General features: G+C 40.9%; 1 protein-coding gene across 8 annotated transcripts in view; it reads right to left on the bottom strand.

Annotated features, from left to right (window-relative positions):
• Positions 1-25,530, bottom strand: part of RBM47 (RNA binding motif protein 47) — a 172,106-nt gene that overhangs the window by 20,759 nt on the left and 125,817 nt on the right. The window contains exon 1 of one of the 8 annotated variants that reach the window (XM_077477595.1): positions 16,888-17,026. The exons of 5 other annotated variants lie outside the window; for them this stretch is intronic. The gene's annotated coding sequence lies outside the window, so the exon portion shown is untranslated. Of the gene's footprint in view, positions 1-16,315; positions 16,340-16,861; positions 17,027-25,530 lie in introns of those variants that run through there. 2 more of the 8 variants (XM_077477596.1, XM_077477599.1) reach the window with 2 other exon arrangements.

Here is a 25,530-nt window from a genome sequence, read left to right as displayed (position 1 = left end):
CACTTGTTTTATCTTGCATATGCAAATGCATAGCAACACATGTACTACAGAGTGGTGCATTGTGATGTAATGCATTTTTAACAACACCCCAATGCACTAACACACCCACTGCAACACACATGTGTGTGTTGCAATGCATTAAGAAAATGTGTTATGCACATCAATGGCCTTATTAATGCATCTCAGGTAAAATATTCAATAACACACATTCGAAATGTGTCCTAAGTTGGGAATTGTGGTGTTAAAAATAATATTCCATGTGCACAGGTGTCAATGGGCAATAAGATTACCTACACTCTCTTGAGAGCTCCTGTGTCCTTATTTTGAGTTCTTTATTGGTTATGCAACTTGCAAGTAGTCGGTTTCTTGGTGCCCTGGAGTATATTCTTATCATGAAGTTCTCAAATAATTGCTAAATTCCATTATGATATCTTTTTATACAGTAATGCAAACTTTAGTGCAGAATGAAGGTTAGGTCTGAGCCTTTGAATTGCATGGTTCAGAAGTCATCACTGATTAGGTGAAGGACGTCACCATATTTCACTGTGATTTGTACTCTTGCAGTGCTTTAGCAGACACGGTATTTAGATAAAGGTTGCCGTACAAACTGAGTTTTTCTCAAGTTTAGCTCCTTCTCACCTGCCAAATACTGAAAGGTCCTAGCCACAGTTCCTAATTTTTTTAATGCCTCCATGTATGACTATATGGGAGCCTCACAAACAGGGTTGATTCACATAAAGGCTTGTTTTTCTTATAAGAATTAGGGTTGTATTGTATTGGAAATATTAGGAAAGCATTAAATCCCATCAGTTATCTTTTGCTTCCCATGTCCCATTGGAAATTCATTTTCGCCTCCTGCCTGGAGCTTCAACAAGACATAATAGGAAAGCTCCTCAAAATGGAGAGATTTTCCTTTGAGACTGTTGTTACCAGAAAAGTTGTTCACAGTAGAAAATTTCCCCTCACCCCTTGTCTTGGTGACTTCTGTAAAATTATAGATTGCCCATAATTCTTTTGGTCCTAGTTACAACAATGATCACCAGAGTATACCTGAGACCACAACTGGGACATAAAATGATGGGAAATATACCTAGAAGGACACAGCAATAAAAACTGACAAAAGCCCTAATCCTTCCCTACTCTAAAATTTGAAAATTTAGGAAAATATGCTTTGGCCACACACACACACACACACACACACACACACATCCCATATTTTAACCAATTAATTTGGCAGAATAATTGAAAGTTGTTAAAAGCAGAACTTTACCCATAACAATTTGATAGAAATAATGCTCTTTAGCAAGGAACATACATTGGACATTTATAATTATGCTACCAAAACTAGTGTGTGCTGTAAATTGCTTCCAGCATTGCATCTGTTTCTTCTTGCTGGAAGTTGCCATTTTGCTTAAGTCCAGAGTCCCCGAGCAGTAATAAATCTTTAGGCTGTCAGCAGATTGTCTGCTAGTGGCTCTAAGGCCGGGTTCACACTGATATGACAAACGCTGCAACATTGGGAGCTCATGTCGTATGACATGTGAAAATCAATGTTTCCCTATGGAATCTGTCTTAACTGGTCCGACACAAGTCGGTCCGACTTTGAAAATGCTCCCTGTACTACTTTGGTCTGACTTTGATCCTACTTCAGCCCATTGATTATCACTGAAGTAGGATCAAAGTCGGATCCTTGTCCTAACCATCCGACTTTGGCATCCGACATTGTGTTATTTCCTGCCCCCTGCTGTAGCCCCATTGTGTGTTAGTTTTGATTGGTCAAAGGACAAGTCTACTATCTGAAAAGTCAGATCAAAGTAGTATCCTGTTCATGAAAGTCAGATGGATGTAGGACCAATGTTAAGGCCCGTACACACGATCAGACTTTTTGACAACAAACATGCAAATTAGCTGTTTTGGAGCAACATCCGACCGTGTGTATGCTCCATCGGACAAACTTTTTCGGTTTTCTTCTGACTTTTGTTGGCTGTGCGAACGGACAAACTTTCTGGCAACAAAAGTCTGATGGAGCAAAGTCTGAACGTGTGTACAGAAAACCATAGGACTTTTGTACAAAGTACAAACACGCATGCTCAGAATCAATGCAAAAGAGCAGACAACAATACAGAAGTTGACCAAAGGTGGCGGTAAAGAGCAGAAAAAACACACGATTTGGTGAAAGTTGGCTGAAAAAGTCCTGCTGTGTGTATGCAATACAAGTTCAGGGCCGACGCCCTTTGTACAAAAATCCACGGGAAAGTTTGTACAAAGTCTGATCGTGTGTATGAGGCTTAAGACTGATGTCGCAGAGCAAAGTAGGATGAAAGTCCTACTACTGTCGTGTAGTATAGTGTGAACCCAGCCTGATTTTCAGCACAATGCCAAAAATGGAGAACAACTGACCATATTCAGAGCAGGGTGAGATGACGTATTACTGGATTTTAAACAGTATAGGCACTTATTTTTAATATTTTACATAGCTATACCTGCAAAAGTGGCCAGCCTGAAGTAATCTAGCAGGACTTATAGTGGCTCTAAAGCCTCAAGAGTTTTTACCATAATGCATTAATGTAAAAAACCTTCTGTGTTGCAGGAGCCCCCCCAGCCCCCACCCCTGTTCTTACCTGATCCTATCCAGCAATGTGCCCGAGAGCAGCGGTTCCCAACGCTGTCTCCCTCCTCATTGGACAGAATGATAGCAGCAGAAGCTGCTGCTGTCAATTAAATGCTGTGACGAGGGAGTGGGGGGTGGGCAGGGCTGAGTCACCTGGTCTGTGTCAATAGATGCAGACTGAGCAGCTCAGAAGAGAGCCTGCACGGGTGCCCCCAAAGTGGCTTCCCATTGGTACACTCGCTGAAAAGTTAGTGCCTGGAGCGCAGGCGGGACACCCCAGAAAAGGAGGATCAGGGCTGCTCTGTGCAAATCTATTGCATGGAGCTGGTAAGTTTAACATGCTTGTTATTTTAGTTTAAAAAAAAACAAGAAAGGCTTCATGTCACTTTAAACTTTCTGAATAAAGTTCCACTTTAATGTGGTCATGGTATTCATAGCCCAATTGTTGCCATAAAACAAAAATCAGGTTTTGAGGCTTTAGGTGAAAAGTTTCAGATATGTGTCTTACAAATGCAACACTCTTGGTGATAAGAAAGGGGAGCAATGACTTCTCACTATATATGTATACCTACTACAGTTTTTGTTTTTTCTCCAATTACAGAAAATGTAAAGGTTGGGATAAAGGTTTAAAGTTGGATTTAAGATAATTATAGACATAAGATAACAGCCATCTTGATCTGGCAATTTGTAGCCAGCATGGGTAACAGTTTTCATGTCTATGAAGATAGTTGCCCATCAACCATCTACTCAAACAGATTATTGTTAATCTGACAGTTTAAAAACTTGTTTTGGGCCTTCTGCTTTCCTGTAAATTAGTGGCACTGGTAACAACCGCCTGCTCCCCTTCCCCTCATAATGGGTTGATGTCAGTCAGGCTGGGTTCACACCTATGCAAATTAGATATGGGTTTCCCTGCATCCAATTCGTATAGCAGGAGAATGTGACTGGCTCCCTACGGAGCCAGTTGATATATCTCCGTTGTGGCTGCGGAGTGCACTGCACGCATCTTTGGCTCTGTTTCAGGGCTGAACTGAGGCATAGAATCGGCCCTGATTCATCCCTGGAATGGGGAACAGGGACACACAGCGCTCCTATGCAATCTGCAGTGGGTTACAGTGTGAACCCGGCCTTAGTGTTAGTGGGGGAATCCCTCCTATGGAGCCATTGTGTTCTTCCAGTGGGGGGAGCCATGACTACTGTTAGCCACTAGCAATAGTAACATTTAAAATCTGACAGGCTGGTTGTACCCAAGTTGGGTACATTCAGCTTGCCCATACATGGTTCGAATCTAGTCGAGTGCCTGCTGAACCAGCCTTGATTCGAGCCGTATATGGCCAGCTTAAGTGACTGTCAGACATTAGAGGAAAAAAGGGCAGCTAGATAGAGCATGGACATTCATTTGCCCTATCTTTCAGGGCTGGTTCAAATTATCAAATTTTTGGTGTGGTACAATGTAGCATCACAGCACACTAAAAACACCTGAACGACCGCAACATACAGGGATATACCATGTAATACTGACATACAATCACACATAGTTTTGACTTGATGGACTTGTGTCTTTTTTTCAACCTCGTCTATTATGTAACTATGTAATTATGTAACATGAAAACCAGTTGCTACTATTATCTATGAAGCACTTCACAACAGTGTGTTGTGTTAGATGGCAGTATGTTGCCATTTTGAATAATCCTGCTTACTGCATCTTTCATGTGTTTTGGTAAAATTCTAGTCAATAGAAATGCATGGACAATATAAAAATGTAATGTGCATTTTAATTAGTACAGTTTTTAAGTAAAATATCCAAATCTGTAATCCAAAAAACAAGAAGTGGCACCAATCAAATACAATAAAATGTTCAGTGAAAGCTGCCTCTTCAACAAGTGAAATAAATCACCTAACAATCAATTAGAACATATAAAAGGTCGGCAATAACTCTCATATTTGTTTTTGGAAAGGGTCGGGGACTTTTTTTCCTGCAAAATGTAGCATTTTGCATGTAATAGAATTCAATGGACTGCGTTTTTGCCGATTTGTGTTTTTTTATTTCTTTTTTTTTACACTGTATATAGCTGGTTGCTAAGGAGGAGGTAGGAAAGCCGGCTGCCACATCCTTAACAACCGGTGAGTCAACAGCGTGCCCCCCCCCGGGTCCATACCAGGCCCTTGGGTCTAGTATGGATTTGGAGGGGACCCCCACACACCAAAATAAAAAAAAAATGGCGTGGGGCAAAATACCATACCAGACCCCTTATCCGAACATGCAACCATACCAGACTGCATGCCCTCAACATGGGGAGATGGGTGCTTTGGGGCAGGGGCATGATGGATCTGTTTGTAGAGAATTCCAATCGGACAAAGTGCCACGCGTGCTCAGATCAAATTCTTAGACCAAAGCTATTGGCTACTAGCCTGAACGTAGTCCCGTCGTAACTAAATAACGTCATCACGTTACGAACGATCGGATTTTCCGACAACTTTGTCTGACCGTGTGTATGCAACACCAGTTTCGGACAAAATCGAATGTCCGACCGTGTGTACAAGGGCATATAAGGGCTTGATCACTGCGAATTGGCTGGGAACAACAACTTGATTTTGATGGTTATTTAGGATAAGTCTGATTGTGAAAAATATATAGCAAAAAAAAATGAATTCCTTGCTTTTTGAAAGTCTTGAAACCTAATAAAGTGCTGATAGCAACAACTTTTCTTTCTATTCCTCCATGATTAGTTGTATGCTCTTGCCTAAAGTCTATAACTGTATTTCTCAATGGTGTAAAGTCTGTTTTTCTTTTACCTGCACTATATTCTTCTTTGTTACCTTATGTACTGTTTAAGTGAGGCTCCACAATCTCCTTAATCTTGATTACTATACAGCAGGTTTGGATCACAGGCAGACTGTTGACAGACAGGTTCTACAAGCTGGAGGGCACAATTACTTTTTTCATTTGGTTATATGAAAAAGGTTGCCATGGTGAGTGCCACATCACCCAAGCCTCAGCTCAAAAGAAGGTGAGCTTCCAAACTTAGTAAAACATAATTGCAGCTCTTGGCTTCAGCAGGAATAGAGAATGTGCCAACCGTTTCCACCAATCTAAAAATTTGTCATAACACGAATAAAGTCAGCGAACTGCAGCTGTACGAAAGGCTTTTTAAAGTCCTGTTTTTTTGTTCTCTTTTAATATATGAAGATCTAGTAGACTGACTTGTTTGAAGAACTAGTAGACTGACTTGTTTAAATGGAATTTAAAATGCTGATGCTCATCCTTTATCTCCCCAATGAGAGCTCAGACCTCCTCCTATAATGCCCTTGCGCCTTTGATTGACAGTGGCTCATCAGACCCCCCTGCTGTGCCCCACATAGTGTTAACCCAGCCTAAGGCCCATTTACACATGCTGCCCCTCTAAGAAGCAATTCACGGTTTGACAGTTGGAAAGCTGTTTTAACCTTCAAAAGCTGGCACAACCATACTGCAACTGCTCGCCGCCAAAAGCGCCAGGGGGAATAATTTTGCAGCTGCAGCAATACTCTGCTCTGCAATCCCCTCAGGCAGCTCTGCTGGTAAAACCATGGCTGAACCACCTATTTTTACACCCCCCATTTATACCATGGTGGTGTTAGGACGTTCTGTGAAACAAGGAAATAATGATGAAATTCTGACCTCTGATTCTTTCACCTTGCATTGTATACAATAAAACTAAGCTCCGGTTTTGGTTAAAATTGTATGTTTTGCCGCCTAAAGGGTCAGACTGCCCCTGCAGATGCCGGACACTATTCTTTACTGGTCAGCATTGTAAAGTGTGATATTGTGATATGTAACCCACTGCTGAATGTATGTTGGACTTTACGATTATTACGATTATGCATCAATGCGGTTTTCCCCACATTCCATCTTGTTGCCAAACATAGTACTGTTGCCTATATACACAGGCAATCTACATGTGTATATATACTACAAGGCTAATCTACTTTTATGCTTGTTTTTTCTTTTTACTTCTTAACCATAAAATGATCTCATTTATTTGACAATAAGAGTTTCAGAAGCAAACACACCATTAAGAGTCGAATCCTTCAGCCTCTTCACCCTGAGGCAAAATGTACCAGGTTAGACTGGATTTTCCTAACCAACTCGGAAGTGGGATAGTAATACCTTATGGAAATTCCGACTGTTTAATTATAGGACCCGCTACTTTACACTTCAAACATTATAGACTAGTGATAGTAAGGGTAAATGCAGCAAGAGATATATATATATATATTATATATATATATATATATATATATATATATATATATATATATATAGAGGAATGGACACAAGATGTATACCAGCTTATAAGATTACATGTATTACCATATTTATAAATAATGACTGACCAGACTGGTCTTGTATACATCGTGTCCACATCAAACGCTCATATGACAGGTTTAAAGCCTAATTACAGCAATTTGTTTTCTTTTAATTTTAGATAGGATGGGAAAGAGTTAATATTCTGAAAGGTCTTTATTTCTGTCTGAGACCCAAACAGCAGGGATTTCCCCTCACTTCCTGTCCCTGTGACACTAGTACAATTATTGGCGGGAGAGATGATCACCAGGAGTGGAAGGCACAGGCAGCAAAATAAATATTAATGGAAAAAATATACCGCGCTAGGAAAAAACGTGAAAACAAATAAACTATATGTGAAACAGGCGGCAGCAATAGATGTGATATAACACCCAACAGATATACAGAAATAGAAAACTGCGCCAACCCTATACTAAACTAAAATAAATAACAAAAAATAGTGTCAAAATATGTAAGTAATTATCATTAAATGATTATAACGATAAAAAAACTTAAGTGCATAAAGAACACAGCAATACATAAAGAAAAAATAAAAGTCCAATCATGGAAAGTTCATATGTGAGTCCAGATAAGCGTTTGTGACACCACAGTGATTCAACACAATCCAAAAGCGCATAAAGTGCCCGTCACCGTATATTGAATGCGCTTACCAGAAAGTAAACAAATTAGGGCGTTTGTATATATTCGATGGGTCCCATCAAAAGATATCCTCCTTTTTAGTGGGTCAGCTCTCCATCTCCCAATAGTACCTTCCAGATATTAATATGCTCCGTGGTCCCAATAGGGAGCTGGTTGCCAACTTTATCTACATGGAAGGACTCTTGTGTTGTGGGGTGGAGACCGCTAGTCAGGCACAGTGAGTGGAAGCAGAGAGCTCTTTGCTTCCACTCACTGTGCCTGACTAGCGGTCTCCACCCCACAACACAAGAGTCCTTCCATGTAGATAAAGTTGGCAACCAGCTCCCTATTGGGACCACGGAGCATATTAATATCTGGAAGGTACTATTGGGAGATGGAGAGCTGACCCACTAAAAAGGAGGATATCTTTTGATGGGACCCATCGAATATATACAAACGCCCTAATTTGTTTACTTTCTGGTAAGCGCATTCAATATACGGTGACGGGCACTTTATGCGCTTTTGGATTGTGTTGAATCACTGTGGTGTCACAAACGCTTATCTGGACTCACATATGAACTTTCCATGATTGGACTTTTATTTTTTCTTTATGTATTGCTGTGTTCTTTATGCACTTAAGTTTTTTTATCGTTATAATCATTTAATGATAATTACTTACATATTTTGACACTATTTTTTGTTATTTATTTTAGTTTAGTATAGGGTTGGCGCAGTTTTCTATTTCTGTACAGCAAAATAAATATTGTCAGAGGCAAATAGTTAGTCTTTTTTCGTTCAGCCAACAGATTCCTCCACTTACACAAAGTCAACGGGGAAATCCCCCCCCCCCCCGCTAGGACATTGTGGACTGGCTACAGTCACTGGCCAACTAACGTTTTGCATGTTCCTTCAACAGAAGTCGATCAAATGATTGACTTTTATCTAGCAAGGATGGCCACACACTGATCAAAATTCAACTGCCCACTGCTGAACCAGCTAAATTTCAATTAGTGTATGGCCAGCTTTAGGCATTGTGTCCCTATTGGAGAGATTTGCCATGACTTCATGTCCTGACCACAATAAGGTCACATACAGCAAAGAAAAAAAAAAACTCCTAATGTCGTGTACACACGATCGGAATTCTCGTCGGAAAAAGCTCTGATGGTTTTCCCGACCGAATTCCGATGGATATCGGCTCAAGTTCTCTTGTCTCGTAGTTGAATCTGAGCACGCCTGATTTTTGGTGTGTCGGAATTGCATACACACGATTGGAATTACCGATAGAAAGTTTTTCCGTCTGGAAAATTGAGAACATGCTATCAATTTTGGGCTGGTGGGAATTCGGACAGCTAAATTCCGATAGAGCACACACACGGTCGCATTTTCCGATGAAAAGCTCTCATCTGTCTTTTTCTGGCTGGAATTCCGATCGCGTGTACGTGCATAACAGTGGCTTCAACCCTTCCCTGCTGTATGCAAAACTAAAACATTTTAACTGGAGCTGAGCTTTTTAAAATATTACCCTTCAATATTATGTGTCTCATTATCTATTGAACAATGGATAACATTTTATTGGAGATAGTAACCTGTATACTTCAAGCATCCAATAAACCAAAATTGTAAGAGGTCAATGTTCAAGCAGGAAGGGTGTAGTTAAAGCTTAGTATCATCCCTCAAACTGAACCCAAGGATATGACAAACACACACACACATATATATATATATATATATATATACACGCACACATACATACATGCATACATACACACACTATATTACCAAAGGTATAGGGAAGCCTACCTTTACACGCACATGAACTTTAATGCCATCTCAGTCTTAGTCCATAGGGCTCAATGTTGAGTTGGCCCACCCTTTACAGCTATACCAGCTCCAACTCTTCTGGGAAGGCTGCCCACAAGGTTTAGGAGTGTTTCTATGGGAATTTTGACCATTCTTCCAAAAGCGCATTTGTGGGGTCAGGCACTGATGTTGGAGAGAAGGCCTGACTCACAGTCTCCACTCTAATTCATCCCAAAAGTGTTCTACGGGGTTGAGGTCAGGACTCTGTGCAGGCCAGTCAAGTTCCTCCAGTGAATGGCTCTCTTAAAGCATCAGAATACCAAGGCATTTTGGACAATTTCATGCTCCCATTTTTGTGGGAACAGTTTTGGGGATGGCACCTTCCTGTTCCAATGCGACTGCGCACCAGTGCACAAAGCAGGGTCCATAAAGACATGGATGAGCGAGTTTGGGGTGGAGATACTTGACTGTCCTGCACAGAATCCTGACCTCAACCCGATAGAACACCTTTGGGATGAGGTATCTGCACCCACTTCTGGCATAGCTATCTGCGGAAAGGGGCGTAGATTACGCCCCTTTCCGAAAGTCCCCCGCTGCCTGCTGGGAAACACACGGATCCCAGAGGCAGCGGGACCATCCTTATTGCGACTCGCGCATGCGCAGTAGGGAACCAGGAAATGAAGCCGAAAGGCTCCACTTCCTGATTCCCATACCCAAGATGGTGGCGGCAGCACCCGAGAGACGATCGAGAGATCGGCTTCGGGTGCCGACATCGCAGGCGCACTGGGCGGGTAAGTGTCCTTATTTTAAAAGTCAGCAGCTGCAGTATTTGTAGCTTTAAAAAAAAAAAAAAAAACGGCGGAACTCCCGGCGGACTCCCGCTTTAAGAACAATTTTAAAGTCTAAGCTGTAACTTATTTTTATACCATACATAATGTGAAGATATAAAACACATCATGTATATATGCTTATCAACTACTACTTAGGCCTGTACAGTAATAACATAGTCAAAACTTCATATAACTTCATTTATTTTTTATTGAATTACATCTTATGTGACCTATTACATTTCTGAAATCTTGGAACAACTTAAAGAAGAAGGAAAGACAGTACAGTCACCCACCTTTTAATCCTTGTCTCCCTAGTGTTTTTATATTTTCTGCATAAAGTTTCTAATAAATCTCAATGCAAATATCTTTATAAAAATGTATTCCAAGCAAAGCTCCAGGAAGTGTGTCTGTGCAGGGCCGACAACGCTGAATCCTTGGAGTTGTTATGTCATCCCACCGGCATTCATAGCTCAGGTGTTGTCGGACCTGAAAGAGTTCATACCCACCATTCACACAGACACACTCAACGGTGCTTTGTGATCATGTGATTGCTTGGAAAACGTTTAAAAAAGGTATTTATAATTACGTTTATTAGTAACCGTATGCCAGAAATAGAAGAACAGTGCAACATTTAAAAGGCGGGCGATTGTATTGTGTTTGCTTCTATTTCAACTTGACATGGGACCTGGGAATAGGCTTGTCAGACACGTATATATTTTGTTTTAGTTTAGCCTTTGAGCAAAGTTTAGCTAATTTCTCTATCCATGCTAACTGCATGGATGAATGGATCATGGATAAATCCCCACCTGCTGGCTGGAGTATTCTGACAGCTGACTCCAGCAGCTGCCAGAATACTTGAACAGTGCATGCCTCTGATTGGTTCCAGGCTCTGTTTGGCTGCAAATTTTCCATCTGGCTCCTTCGACAAAAGTAAATTGATCAGTTGACTTGCTGAGCTAGATTCTGCTGTCAGGGGTACCAATTGTTTAAATTTCAACTGATTCAGCATGAGTTGGCTGAATTTTCAGCCTTTAGCTCTGAACAAGGATATGTGAATTGTAACTTGTTCAGGAAGTATTAGTTCACTATTTTATGCGCAAAGGCTGAAAATAAGTCATCAGCTTGGCCTTTTTTTGCAGCTTTAAAGAGGTAGTAAACCTCGGGAAGAAAACAAAAAACAAACCCTGCAAGCAGGGGTGGACTGACAACTCATGGGGCCTCCGGGCAATAGGAGATTATGGGGCCCCCAGGCAATCATAGATTATGGGGCCACACAGTATTCAATCACACAGTATACACATACATGTACAAACAGTATACACAGACATATTTATATTGGCTGAGAAGGTACTGGAGAGGTGGGGCAGCTATAATCTAAGGATTTTTAGACCAAAAGGATGTCGGTAAGGGACATTTCAGAGACAGATGTAAAAAAAAAACAGATTTTTACATACTGTCCCTGGTTTTACTGAGGCTGGCAACCCTGATGGGACCCCCTAGTGACCCGGGGCCCTCGGGCAGTGCCCGAGTGGCCGAATGGCCGAATATTCAGTCCGCCCCTGCCTGCAAGACATAGTTACATAGTAGGTGAGGTAGAAAAAAGACTCAAGTCCATCAAGTCCAACCTATGTGTGTGATTATATGTTAGTATTACATTGTATATCCCTGTATGTTGAGGTCTTTCAGGTGCTTATCTAATAGTTTCTTGAAACTATTGATGCCCCCCGCTGAGACCACTGCCTGTGGAAGGAAAGACAAAGGCATAATGAGCTAGTATGCATACTAGCGCATTATGAAATACTTAGCTTAGAATGATGCACAGGATCGGGGTCAGACCTCTGAGTACAGCACAGACATCTTTCAGCCAAGTTACTTCTGAGTTTGTGGCTCCGGCGCTGTGATTGGCCTGAGCTGTGATGCGGTCACTCCTGCACATACACATGCGAGCTGCCCATCACGGCATGACTCCTGAAGAAATGGCACCAGCGGCCCGTTTCTTCAGTGCGAATGCGCCGATGATGTCGGCAGCAACGCAGGTACTGAATATCTCCTAGAATGTGCAAGTTTAGGAGATATTCAAGGTACCTACAGGTAAGCCTTGTTATAGGTGTTTACAACCACTTCCCCTTAGGAGCATGAAAAGTTTTACAAAATGATGGCATTTTTGTTTGCAGAATATAATCCCCCCCCCCCCCCCCCCCATTTATACGCTCACTCCTACCTTTCCCCACAGGCCTCTCTATAGAAACCCAGGCTGCTTTTGAAGTTACTGATTAATCCAAGGTACCAATGAGTGACTTGTAGAAATCAAGCATTTAACCAGCAGCTGATTTTAGCGTTGGGTGGAGGGAAGGGGGGGTGCCAATCTTCATATCTGGATTTCTGTCACATCGGCAGAACTGAGCTGCAAAGTGCAGCAATTCAGAACTGACCTCTGATCTGAAATGTTTGTACAACCCTTTATAAGAATTGTGAAATAAAGGTTTTACAGTGATTGTTAAGGAATATAGCTAGCATGAACATTCGCTAACCTCTGCACAGGGTTAATGTAATAAATATATTCCAATGTTTAACTAGGGTGTAGGGCGAAGCAGGAAGAACTTTGCACCTAGCATACTTTGGTTAAATTTATAACATGTAATCATACTTGTTTAAAGGGTACAATAATACTTAAGGTGAGAATGATATGACCTGTAACAGATACCTACCTGGCTAATGTGCGTAAACTGTTTTAACCCTTTCAAATGCTGCCCTCACAATATTGTGAAAAGTCGTCTGCATGTTCAGTGCTGAAATTATTTACAAGAGAAGCATGGCCAAAGAATATTTGGTCATACTTTTCTTCTGGGTCACAGTAGTGCTCTTACTTTTGTTCTCCTGTGAACCAGAATCACAGCTGATTCAGGCTCTGGAAGGGTCCCGACTATATTGTCAGGATCCATCCAGCCACCTAATTGAGAGCTGGCTCCAGCTTTCTGTGGAAAATCCAAGAAAATGAGGGGGCCCTCAAAGGGGGAATTACCCTCACTTCCTCTTGAATCTCCAGGACAGGAAGTGAAGGGAAATCTCTTCATGGGGAAAGAGAAATAAATTAACAGACAGGTTTAAAGCCTTTACCCACTCTATTCAAAACTAAATAAAATATTTTTGGCTATACATACACTTTTTAATGGCTTGTCACAGCTACAGCTCTCTCACTTCTTGCTGAATGAAGAAAAATAGTTATGGGAGGGGTATGTCAGACTGCTAGAGATCGGCTGCTGTTCTCAGAGGGCTGAAAAACAAAAAAAAAAAACGATTCCTCCATCCACATAATCAAGGTGGATAGAAGAATCCTCCCACTGAGACATTGCATTCTGACAGTGGGGACTCTCCGAGCAAAAAAAAAATTTCCAACAAGTCCAACTTCAACAGAAGTCAATCTTTACATCACCTTCTCGGAACCAGGAGAGGCCACACGTGGATAGAAATTAAGGCCAGTCCCTGGTGCCTGAATTTCAATCACTATGGACAACTTTAGATTGGCAGTACCTGAAGCACGTTAACTACTAATTAAAAAAATAGAACTTAATTCTAGCACACACGGGCCAAATGTCGGGCAACATTGACCGGTTCAATAAAAAATAGCTGACATTTGCCCGTGTGTATGGTAGCTGGTCCAACAGAAGCTAGCTGTTCGGCCAGCTTCTGTCGGACAAGCATGCTGGAAACCCAGCAGCCGACTGGCTCCAAAGCAGCGCTCTCAGCCAATTGCTGTTAGTACAGCGGCTCCGACCACAGCTGTCTTTTATTTCCGTTCAACTCGTTGGGTTGAACAAAGAAGACTAGTGATATGTACTAGGCTTTAGCCAATACCCTTATCCCCAAGAGAATGCTGCTGTTTTAAATTGTCATCCTCAGCTTTTCCATTGGAAAATATAGGTAACTTATGATAATCAGCTAAGCAGGCCACGTGTATGAAACACTGAATGCGTCATATCAGTTAAACAGAATTATGTAACAATTGTACCACATCGTGGACAATCACATCAGGATACCACAGGCGACGTGTCAATGATCCTCTGTAATAAATGTGTGGGAAGACATCTGCTGCTTAAAACAGGGTGAAACTGGTGTCACTCTGCCTACAGTGCAGGCTGGAACCAGTATGTATTGTATAATGGATGCCCATGTCTTCTTAAGGGTTTCACAGTACCCTCTGGACTGTCTTAAAATGCTGAGTTTTTTTAACCCAGAGTGTTGCATGAAACTGTAGTAAATATTAGATGTAGACATCAATGCCACCCCCTTGACACTGATTCTCCGAAGAGTGCTTACAAGAGGTTGGTGCAGGAAAAAGTCTGATTAAACTTTACACGTATGACCTAAAATGCTTCCCGAGGCTCAGACTGCTAATGGTCAGGTACCAATATCTATGGCCAGCTAGGCACATGTCTGCGGACAGCACAGCTTCCACCATTCCTAGCAGAACAGTCTTCAAAATAGACTTGTCCAACCTGCTGTGAAGTTAAAAGGGTGAGACGACAACAAACAACTAACAGTCTAGAAGGGCAGAGTCAGGGGAGACATATAATGGGATTTGACTTGAGAACAATTCATACATTGTCTCACTTAACCCCTTGAATGAGAACAGGTATAGGAGCTCTCTACAAGCAGGGGCCATTGTCCAGCCCTACTACCTGTAACACTACAGAAAATCTCAGACTGTTTACCACTCAATGGATTTAATCAAATCAAGGCAGAATTGAAACTAATTAGAAGATTAGAAAGTTTACTCCACCTCAGATTAGACAGCCCTCTTATCAGCCTCATTATCTTATCTGTCGTAAAGTGCAACAGCATGTAAAAACAACGCCAAAGACAAACATGTCTCACGAGTTACAGGTACCTGGATAACCTGTTCCACCAAACTGCTTTTTCTATTCATGCTTAGCCGGTCATTTGGGAAAAACCTGAGAAAAATGCAGGTGTGGACCACAATAACCTACACATACCATACTAGTGATTAAGTAAAATATCACAACACAAGGAAATGTGTACTTATATAACAATTTTCTACTAAGTTCACAATGATTGAATTGCAGTCAGTTTTCCCGGGTGTCCATTTTTGATGTTATGTCTATGACCACAGCAAAAGCCCAGTCTCAGGACGAATTATTGACCAGACGGTTTACAAACATTTTTTAAGTATCGTTAATATTTCCTTTAAAATAAGTATTATCGAAAGGTTCTTGCTGCTCCTCCTTTCTCCATAATTTTAAAAAAGAACACTTGGCCAAAATTGTGATGCCTGAAGGTGATGAAATCAAGTACACAAATGTCCCTCCCAAATATATCATCACCTATGGATTTAGTAAATAATGCGAGTTAGCATAATTCCTGGGCTCCATGACACACATTATTTGGATGCAATTGCTTTGTGAATTTCATTAAATAATACGTTAAAAAATAAAATCCCTTATTGTATTATGCCAGCACATTCGATCACCATCATGTCTACGCAACATTTGTAACAACAATCATACAATGCTGAGCCCATTCACATCAATGCAACTTAGCACAGTGCGATTTGGAAAAGTTTTCCAGGACGATTTTGGCCCCAAAGAATATACAAACTTTATCCAAAAAATAAAAAACAAACATTAAAAAGAACATTTACTTCTTGGGACATACACCAAGTATGGCGTTCAAAGGACAGTATACACTGCACATTCAGCACCTGCTAAATTACAGAACACCTGTCTCTGTTCATTATCCTCAACAATTAGAATATTACCTGCCTAGCAACTTACCAATCAACTACAGAAACTAAGACAATAAATACAGTTTCAGTAACCTTTATGCATTATGGTTTCTAAAAATAATGTATGTAACAATGTTGCTATATTATGTAATGTTAACCTATATTTGAAAAAGCTTTTACATCAGCTAAAAAAAAAAAAAAAAAAAAAAAAAGTTTACGTTCTCCTGATAGGTGAAAAATCACCAGAGGCGATACATATAAATGAAATTGCAATGAGCGATACATATAAATGAAATTGCAATGAAATACATATAAATGAAATTGGAACACTATCATAAATTAAATCTCTTCAGGTTCTACGGCACCTGTAGAACTACAAGTCCCACCGCTGCCAGGAATCTACACGTTGACTGATCCTGGATTATGGGGTTATTACAGCATCATCACAGAGAAAATACCAGACAGAGAATGTTGCATGTCCCTTCCCTTTGGATTGTAAGCTCACATGAGCCGATCCCCCTAACCTTATCATTAACAGTATTGTAAAGCGTTGCACAAACTATTGGCGCTATAGAAATCCTGTAAAATAACAATACTGTGTAATGAAAATGAGTTTACACATAAAACATTTTTTTAAAGGTACTGCTGGATACTGTCTACTAAAATTTGTAAAAAATAAATAAATAATCCAAAACTAAAAGTAAATGACAAAACATTAATGACCATTATATGCTAAAATGACAACAGCAATAACGTAGCTCCCTGTATTGTATCAATACTAATAAAACTATACAGAAATTAAATCTAGGGGGAAAAAAATACCCCACGTCCAATAATAACAAAAACATCAACATCATAAAGTAAAAAAAGGAAGACTGTAGTGAAGGAAGTGGTTTTGTAAAGCAACACACCTTCTAATGTACAAGCATTCCCATACCTCTCAAGCCTTGCTGACAGGTCAGTAGTACAATGCACCTTTGGTGGAGGAGTCACTGGCAGTCACAAGGTCTGTAGCTCATGCATATGTTTATTGGTCAGCAGCAAAGGACCATTTACATTCCTTGGAAGGTATTTGCTCAGGGCACCTGTAATTAGCCTACGTGGGTGGAGCTGATAGGGAGGGGGCAGGCTTAGAATTTCTTATTAGCAGTACGCTCCAAAAGCACTATAGACATTATCAGGGACATAAGGTTTTGGTCTTGGAATTTGAGTAGAAAAAGGGAAAATCACTTCACGGCATGAAACTTCACAGTTTGGGATTTCATATACATAATGCCCTTTCAAGGCAGAATAATAGGCGCCCATTGCGGAGTGATTTAGGTACAAACAACTTCGCCCTAGCACAAGGCGTTGTGCAAACAGTGTTACCTAGCAGATTAGATAAAGTGCAGGATTGCTTGGCAGTACAGTGATCTGATAAAGTATGGAGAGAACTGGGGAATGGAAGAATATAATTCATTTGGAATATGCAAAGAGTATCCAAAGCTATTTCTTGTGTACTGAAATCTAAAGGTATATTCAGTGCCAGTTCTTGTAACTCTTCCTGTAAGATTTTCATACTGAAGACTTTCTGGCAAGTTTGAACAACTTTCATATCTTCCAAATCACATTGCATTACAAAATACAGCCATACATACCTGTAGAAGGAGATCACTGTTGGCACCTGCTAGCACCAATGGCTGAGAGTCCTGTGTGATCAGATTGTGAATGTATGAATGATTACCCTAGCAACTTTTTATTGTTACACCCGATACTAACCTTTACAGCAATAGGAACATCAACCAAAAACAAGTGATGAGTATTCACAGGCATCTCATTGAACTCTAACCTATCCATTTCACTTGACTTTAATACTTGTAGGGATCTGCCATCTAATGTCTGTATTTGAAAATAGCTGTACTGCTTATCACAAAATTAATTATGTACAGCACCCCCTAACTCTGAGTTGTTGGATTGGAGACTCCAGAAGGAGGATGCGAAGAGAGAGTCTAATACCACATGTCCTGCTATGGAGGAGCCTCTACTAACCCAGACCAGAATTAGGGATTATTCGGCAAGTGTTCCTATGTTTAATAATTCTATCCTGTTTAGGGAGGGCGCTATCCTATATGGGGAAGGTAATTTCTCATAGCCCCCCAGAAGAGGGTTACACACTTATCCATTACATGACCTTTAACAGATAGAGTGGGCTCACAATTCTCGCACGCATCTTTCATGTGCTTCCATTAAAGTCTACGGGGCCAAAAAACACACTATAAGAACCTAGGCCTTTTTCCAGGTTGCATAGAAGTATATTGCATAGGTGTGATTAGCGTTTCACAAACAATAATGGGATTCCTCTTGACGTGCATCACCTATGACAAATCAGACTTAAAGATGATTTCCATGTTTTGTGTCACTTTAAATAGTTTATTCAGACCAAGCTGGTCGAAACAAATGATTTCATATCACTAACTGTTATAGTGTCTCTATAGAACAATGCAGAACAATGCATTATAAACACCTTTCTTCACGTTTTTTATAGGTGATCACATTCTCTCTGTTCTTGGCTGCATAAGGAGCTTAGAGAGCTGGGGGAGGAGAGACAGTAGCACACTGGTCTTACCAGTGAATGGCTGTGCAGGGGGCGTGTGATCAGAAGTCTGGTCATTATAGTAGAGCAGGCTGAGTTCCCAGCAGAGCCAGAAAACTGACCACGATGTGCTCTCATGCCTAACATTGTCAGTTTTTAATAGGAAAACGGGGGGACTGGCAAGATTACCAGGAATTTCACACACAGGAAGCAGTACAAAGAGAACAGGATACTTTTTCAAGTACATAGTACAGTAGGCACATAGCAGGAATATGTAATGTTGGGTTTACATATTTTTTAAGACTGCACAATAAGTGTATTGTATTTAATTTGAGCACCATTAACTGGAGTAGCTGGTAATTGCTATTCCTGAGAAGTGTGGAGATCCTTTTGGTGAATAAAGCCTCGTACATACTATTCGTTTTTTTTTTTCATTCAACTCAGTGGGCTGAATGAAAAAAACTGTAAGTGTTGGGGAGGAGCCATGGTACTAACTATGCAATGTTAGTACAGAGATCTCCACACTGAGCTATTGTGTTCTGACAGGGAGAACACACTAGTCAGCGCTCTCAGCTATTGCCGCTGATTGGATGCTGATCAACAGACCTTTTTCAGACATGCCCCTTCGACAGAATGGCTTCTATTGGACCGGAGTGACACACAGCAATAACCTTGATTGCGATCACAAAGAACTGCCTTAGGACGCATTCACACATATACAATACTAAAGCACAGGGCAGTTGCAGCGATTCAACCAGCTTTATTTGAAGTGTACAAAATGTACACTTCGTTGAATGCAAAGTTGGGTGGTGTGATGTGCTGTGCTGCCTGACATTGCAGTGTGATTCGGGCCAGTGCACTGCGATGCAATGCACCAAGTCTGCATTTTATCGCAGAACACTGCAGCGCAGAGCTAGGAAGTGGACAGTACAGTTATGCCGCGTACACACGACCGTACTTTCCGGCAGACTAGGTCCGATGGTCTTCCCGACAGACTTTTAGCGGAATTCCGACGGACTTTCTGAATGAACGGACTTGGCCACACACAATCACACCAAAGCCCGATGGATTTGAACGCGATGACGTACGACCGGACTAGAATAAGGAAGTTCATAGCCAGTAGCCAGTAGATGCGCTAGCATCGGTTTTCATCTGTCAGACTAGCATACAGATGAGCGGATTTCTCTATGGGAACTGGGTCTGGCGGAACATTTTTAAACATGTTCTATTTCTAAAGACTTTTTGGACAGCAAAGGTCCGATGGAGCCCACACACGATCGAATTGTCCGACGGATTTGTTCCGTCGGACCTTTGCTGTCGAAAACAATACAATACAATTACAATACAATTTAGTACAAGAAGAATCCGAGGGCCCTGCTCTCATTAATGCATGTCATTCATTTTTGCACATTGCATTTGATGCACCTAGAGTATTCAGAGTTCTAGTTTATTATAGGTTGTGTTATTGCATACATAGTTAATGGTTTGTATTATTTTTATGCACATTAACGCATGCCAGCAGTTAAGAGCGCTGCACTTTCTGGGGAATATCATTACTGTGAATGCAGGAATGCATATCAATGCTGGCTGCAATCAAGCCATTGTCTAGGTTGTAGGGGTTCTGTGTTTGGTTAAGTGGTGGCACAGAGACAACATTATTTGACATTTTCAAGCGGGAAGTAGCATTGGCAGCCTTCACGGTATTCCCATTATATTTCCTTTTCACTTATACCTCCAATACTTGACGCTAACCTAAAACTAACAACTAGCCCCTCAAGGGCTTCTTAACACCTAAGGTGTTTCCTGGACTTCCTCAACACGTCATCATGATTGGCTGTCACAAAATCACATAATCAGGAGCCCATCCTACCATCTATTGATTGTCAACAGTGACCGGGAACTCTTGGTGACAAGTGGTCACAGTGCTGGAGGCACTAAGTGAACGCACTCCCAGCAAAAAACATCGGCTGTACGTAAATAGTATATTGTATCGTGGCGTTCTGCCGTGCTGCTGCATATGCACATGGTCGACAGCAACAGGTCAAAGGGATAAAATGCAGAGAAATGTGCATGTATGGCAGATATGTAATTCTTTTTTTTTTTTTTTTTTTTTTTTACCTTTAAATTGTCAGACTTCTATTTCATAAGATAAGGAACACTGAATGGGCAAAGTGATAGCGCCTGTATACATTACGGCAGCTGCTGCTCTCTTTTTTTACCCTAGTTTATCTGATACCATTTATGAAACAGAAAGTGGTTGATCAAATGCCTCTTGTATATTGTACACAAATTCATTGCATGCACTGTAACATAAAATAAACAGAAGACCTAATCTCATAGAGGGTGGGAAGAACACTGGCTGTCTATAATAAAAGCTAATCAGTACATAACAACGGCGTGGTCCTTAGACACGCTTAGACAAGGTAAACAGCACACCTACACAAAACACCAAAAGAGAGATGAGAAAAAAAGAAATCCTAACTGAAACTCTCACTGCGAGGCTGCAATTTGTCAGTTCAGCGGGCAGTGCAGCCAACCAGCGGGAGAAAGGAAAAGAGGTGTGACCCTCATATGATTAATAGCTTGCAGTTCAGCAAGGATCTTACAAAAACAAACATCAATGATAGCAGGAACTGATAGTGAAGAGATGCACTCTTTTTTTCTATTAGTTTACTATCATCAGCAGTTAAATTGGTTTTTAAAGCGAGTGCTAATTTAAACTGGGAGCCCCCCCCCCCCCAAAGGTTGATGTCATATGGGCAAACCACCATTTCCCCTCATTTTGGTATAGTGATTTGTCCTTATGAAATTATTGTCAATAGGATCCCTAACTTTTTAAAAGATTTGTCACATCATTTGAGATTCAGAGGCAATTGGTGTCAGTGGCAAAATCGCTAGCAGCAATAGCTGTTAATGCATCTCTATAGAATGCTGCTCAAATTGCTGAGAGAGAGTGATTTGTAGCAGAACACAACCTACTGGCACTGGCATGCTTATCGCTTGTCGAGATTTTCGTTTTACTGGAAAACCTCTGCCACCAATGGGTAACTATACCTATTTCTTCACAGTATAGAAAATTATCCTTTTGGCTTGTGTGCACCACAGTGACATATCCGTGATGTTCATCATCAGTGTCAATGAGAGAACTTCCCATGTACACATCTAATTGTACTCATAAGTATCTGAATCTGATTGGAGGCTATGGTCAACAAGATATTTTCTTGTCAAACGAGTTTCCCTGACTGACTAGATGTTAATTATTTTGGAGTATCCCGCACCCCTAAACCCCTTCCTTCTGTTTGGGCTCCTCTGCAATAAACCCTAAAAAGACATCTCTTATGCCATGTACACACGGTCGGACATTCTGGTGGAAAATGTGTGATGGGATTGTGTTGTCATAAAATCCGATCGTATGTGGGCTCCATCTGACTTTTTTCATCGGAATCTCCTACACACACAGTTCGAGAGTCAGATCTACTATTTTCCGACAACAAAATCCAATCGTTTAAATTCCGATCATATGTAGGCCATTTCCGACGGACAAAGTGCCACGCATGCTCAGAATAAATTACTAGACAAAAGCTATTGGCTACTGGCTTCTTTATAGTCCTGTTGTAAGTGGTTTACGTCACCTCGTTCTGAACGATCGGATTTTACGACAACTTTGTGCGACCATGTGTATGCAGGACAAGTTTGGGCGAAAATCTGTCAGAAAAAAATCCGATGGATTTGAGCTACAATTGTCTGTGTGACGGGAGGGCCCATGAAACCCAGCAGCTAAACAAGTCTCACCTTGTTTTGTGCTTTTGAGCAGTTGGAATATCTGATATCTCTATTCAGACTGGGAGGAAGTCGTATATGATGAAAGCACTCAAGCGGAGTGTAGGGACATTTCATCACAGTCGGCGTGCTTGGAACTGCGCTTGTGAGACTGGTAGCATCTGTACTATCTAGGGAGAACCTGTCTACTTCAAGCGGTCCCTTCGGAGATTAGAATTAGAACTACATAACATTCTGCCGTTTCCCTAAGCCCTGATAAAGGGGCATTATGTGCCCCCCCCCCCCCCCAGAAACACATTGGCTGTCCTTTGCACTGCTTGTTGTAACCAGTTGAACAATACAGACTTTAGACTCCTAAGGAGTTTTCATATGGCACTCTTTGACCTATTGTACTTGGATTTCTCTCCTATCCTAGGGAATCCCATCTTTGTGATGAATATATGGCAATTGGGCTCAGGTAATGACTTTATGCACATTTTAATAACCTGTAAACATCTGTGTCTGGCTCCCCTCTACCACTAGCTTTGGACTTCCTACTTTTATTGATGTCAGGGTCCATCTCTATTGGCCAAGAGTGCAGATGGAAAGGTTTGCAATGACTTTATGTGAAAAAAGTTGTATACTTTTTCTTCCCTTTTACTTTCTTTCCTTTCTCTTTGACTATACATGGTAGGGCCATGAATGGTCTAGGACAACCTATAGGAAAGTCCCCACCATAAACATTATACCAATTGCAGTTTTGCTTTTACGTACTATGTTCATATTTCAGAATATATTTATATTATTTCAAGCCTCAAGTGGGAATGGTGTACACTGTACAGCATACAGTATGAATGTCTAAGCTTGACTTGTCTGTGTCATAAAATGTGCTAAATGCCTTTAAATTGTTAAATAATCCTTTAAAAAATGTCTAAAGGAGGAACTTGGATATCATGCATGCTTGCACCATCATTATCGTCATTGAGCCATTATTTTATGACTATAGCTGGCTTAATGGTTAACTATACCCAAATTACATACTTTTATAAACTAATTTATTTAAAAAAGTTTCACAAGCACTCACGGATACATAATAACAAAAAGGTTTCAGTGGACTGTGGGAACTGAGGGTATTTAAAACCAAGCCTACAAAACAGAGTTGTTATTTCAAGTACACATTGGACTTCCTACCCAAAAATATAATTGCATATCTTATTTTGTGTAAACTTTTCCATACATATTTAAAACCTTTACACGTGTAGTTGTCAAAAGCAGTAGTAGCTCCCTTGTAAAGTGGTTGTAAACCCTGCTTTGTTATTTTTACCTATAGGTAAGCCTATTAGAAGGGGTTGTTTAGGAGATAGTCACCCTTCATGCAGCCACTGATGTCAGTGGCCCATGCGCTCTGAACGTCCGGCATATTGTGTCGGATCTTCAGAGCTTCTTGGTGGGACTCAGGGCTCCCACTCGCATGCATACTAGCACATTATGCCATTGGCCTGCAGGTTTGTTTTTTTGTTTCACCCACAGGTTGAATTAAAACAAATGCATCACCTGCCTTGCATGTCTTCAATGTATATTTTATGTTAATAGTGGTATTAAACCCCAAAACAAAAATGGATTTTATTGCAGCTTAATAATTCTTAGATGTGGCTGCATTTAGTTTTTTTTGTTTTAGTTATTTTTCCCTTTATTTTTGTCTGGTGGTCTGGCCAGTAACTCAAATGCAAAAGTGGCAATTATAAGGTTGAGCTAAACCATTAAACACTGTGCTTACAAAGGTCAGATTTTATCTATTTATGTAACATATATAGTTACACAGTAGGTGAGGTTGAAAAAAGTCCATCAAGTGCAACCTATGTGTGATTATATGTCAGTATTACATTGTATATCCCTGTATGTTGATGTCGTTCAGGTGCTTATCTAATAGTTTCTTGAAACTATCAATGCCCCCGCTGAGACCACTGCCTGTGGAAGGGAATTCCACATCCTTGCTGCTCTTACAGTAAAGAACCCTCTACGTAGTTTAAGGTTAAACCTCTTTTCTTCTAATTTTAATGAGTGACCACGAGTCTTGTTAAACTCCCATCTGCGAAAAAGTTTTATCCCTATTGTGGGGTGCCATCCTTCTTGCACCCTTACATTTCTTGTTGCATTCTTTATAAAGTCTGAATGCTGATGATAATCCCTCAACCTTGTATTTTTTGAAGGCCTTCTCTTTCGATTTTTATATGCATTTATACATTGGAGTTAAGCCATCCAGGACTTTTGTTCGCTTTTTTAAAGTTATTACCCAATGGGATGCATTGACTAATGCTATTATTTAATATGCTCTTAAAGCAAACCCATCTCTCCTCCGTGTTCTTTGTTCCTATGATTTTATCCCAATGTATGCCTTCTAGCAAGGTTTGTAGTTTAGGGAAGTTGGCTCTTTTGAAAGAGCCAACTTTTTGGCATATTTATGCCAAAAGGAAAAAACCTCATGCTAGAACTTCTTAAAGCTAATTCCAGGTATAGATATTTTTGCATAGTTACATTGGCCCAGCTTAGACCATACCTGGCCGATCACTGCAGTAGCTGTACCTGTGTAGCTATGCACAAATACTCATATTAGTAATTCAAATTTAAAAAGTGTTAGCTTTATTTAGTTCAGCTTTAATTCATTAGTAATTTATGTACAGTCCATCTATATCTGCTGGTGCACGTTAGGCCGCGTACACACGGGCGGACTGTATGGCCTACTTAGTCCGTCGAAACACATTTCAGCGGACAGTCCGCTCGTGTGTGGGCTTCAGCTGACTTTTTCAGCGTGCAGTCTGGCGTACTAAGTATTTCGGAATTTCCGTAATTCTGTCCGTCATACTTTGGTTTCAGCGGACAATCCGCTCGTCAGTAGGCTAGTTCGACGGCCTAAGAATGGCGCATGCTCAGAAAGGATTTACACGGCGGAAGGGTGCATTGCTGTGTATTGGACTTCCTATTTCTAGTCCCGTCGTACGTGCTGTACACGTCATCGCGCAAGCTTTCGTCGGACTGTTTGGCTATCCGTGTGTGGTCAACTCCGTTCATTCGAAAGTAGGACGGACTGTCCGTCGGATTGTATGACGGACTAAGTAGGCCATACAGTCCGCCCGTGTGTACGCGGCCTAACACTACCTTCTTCCTAGAATGATAACGCTGCTGCCCATGGTGTCTCTTTTGCTTCTCCATCCAGATTGAGGAAAGTGAAAAATAGCGCTGGACCTATAG

This window comes from Lithobates pipiens, unplaced genomic scaffold, assembly GCF_037356315.1.
Source record: "Lithobates pipiens isolate NorthernLeopardFrog02 unplaced genomic scaffold, aLitPip1_a1.2 Scaffold_13, whole genome shotgun sequence".
Taxonomy (NCBI): domain Eukaryota; kingdom Metazoa; phylum Chordata; class Amphibia; order Anura; family Ranidae; genus Lithobates; species Lithobates pipiens.
The sequence above is the reverse complement of the archived record's forward strand: the minus strand, read 5'-3'. Positions and strand labels throughout refer to the sequence as shown.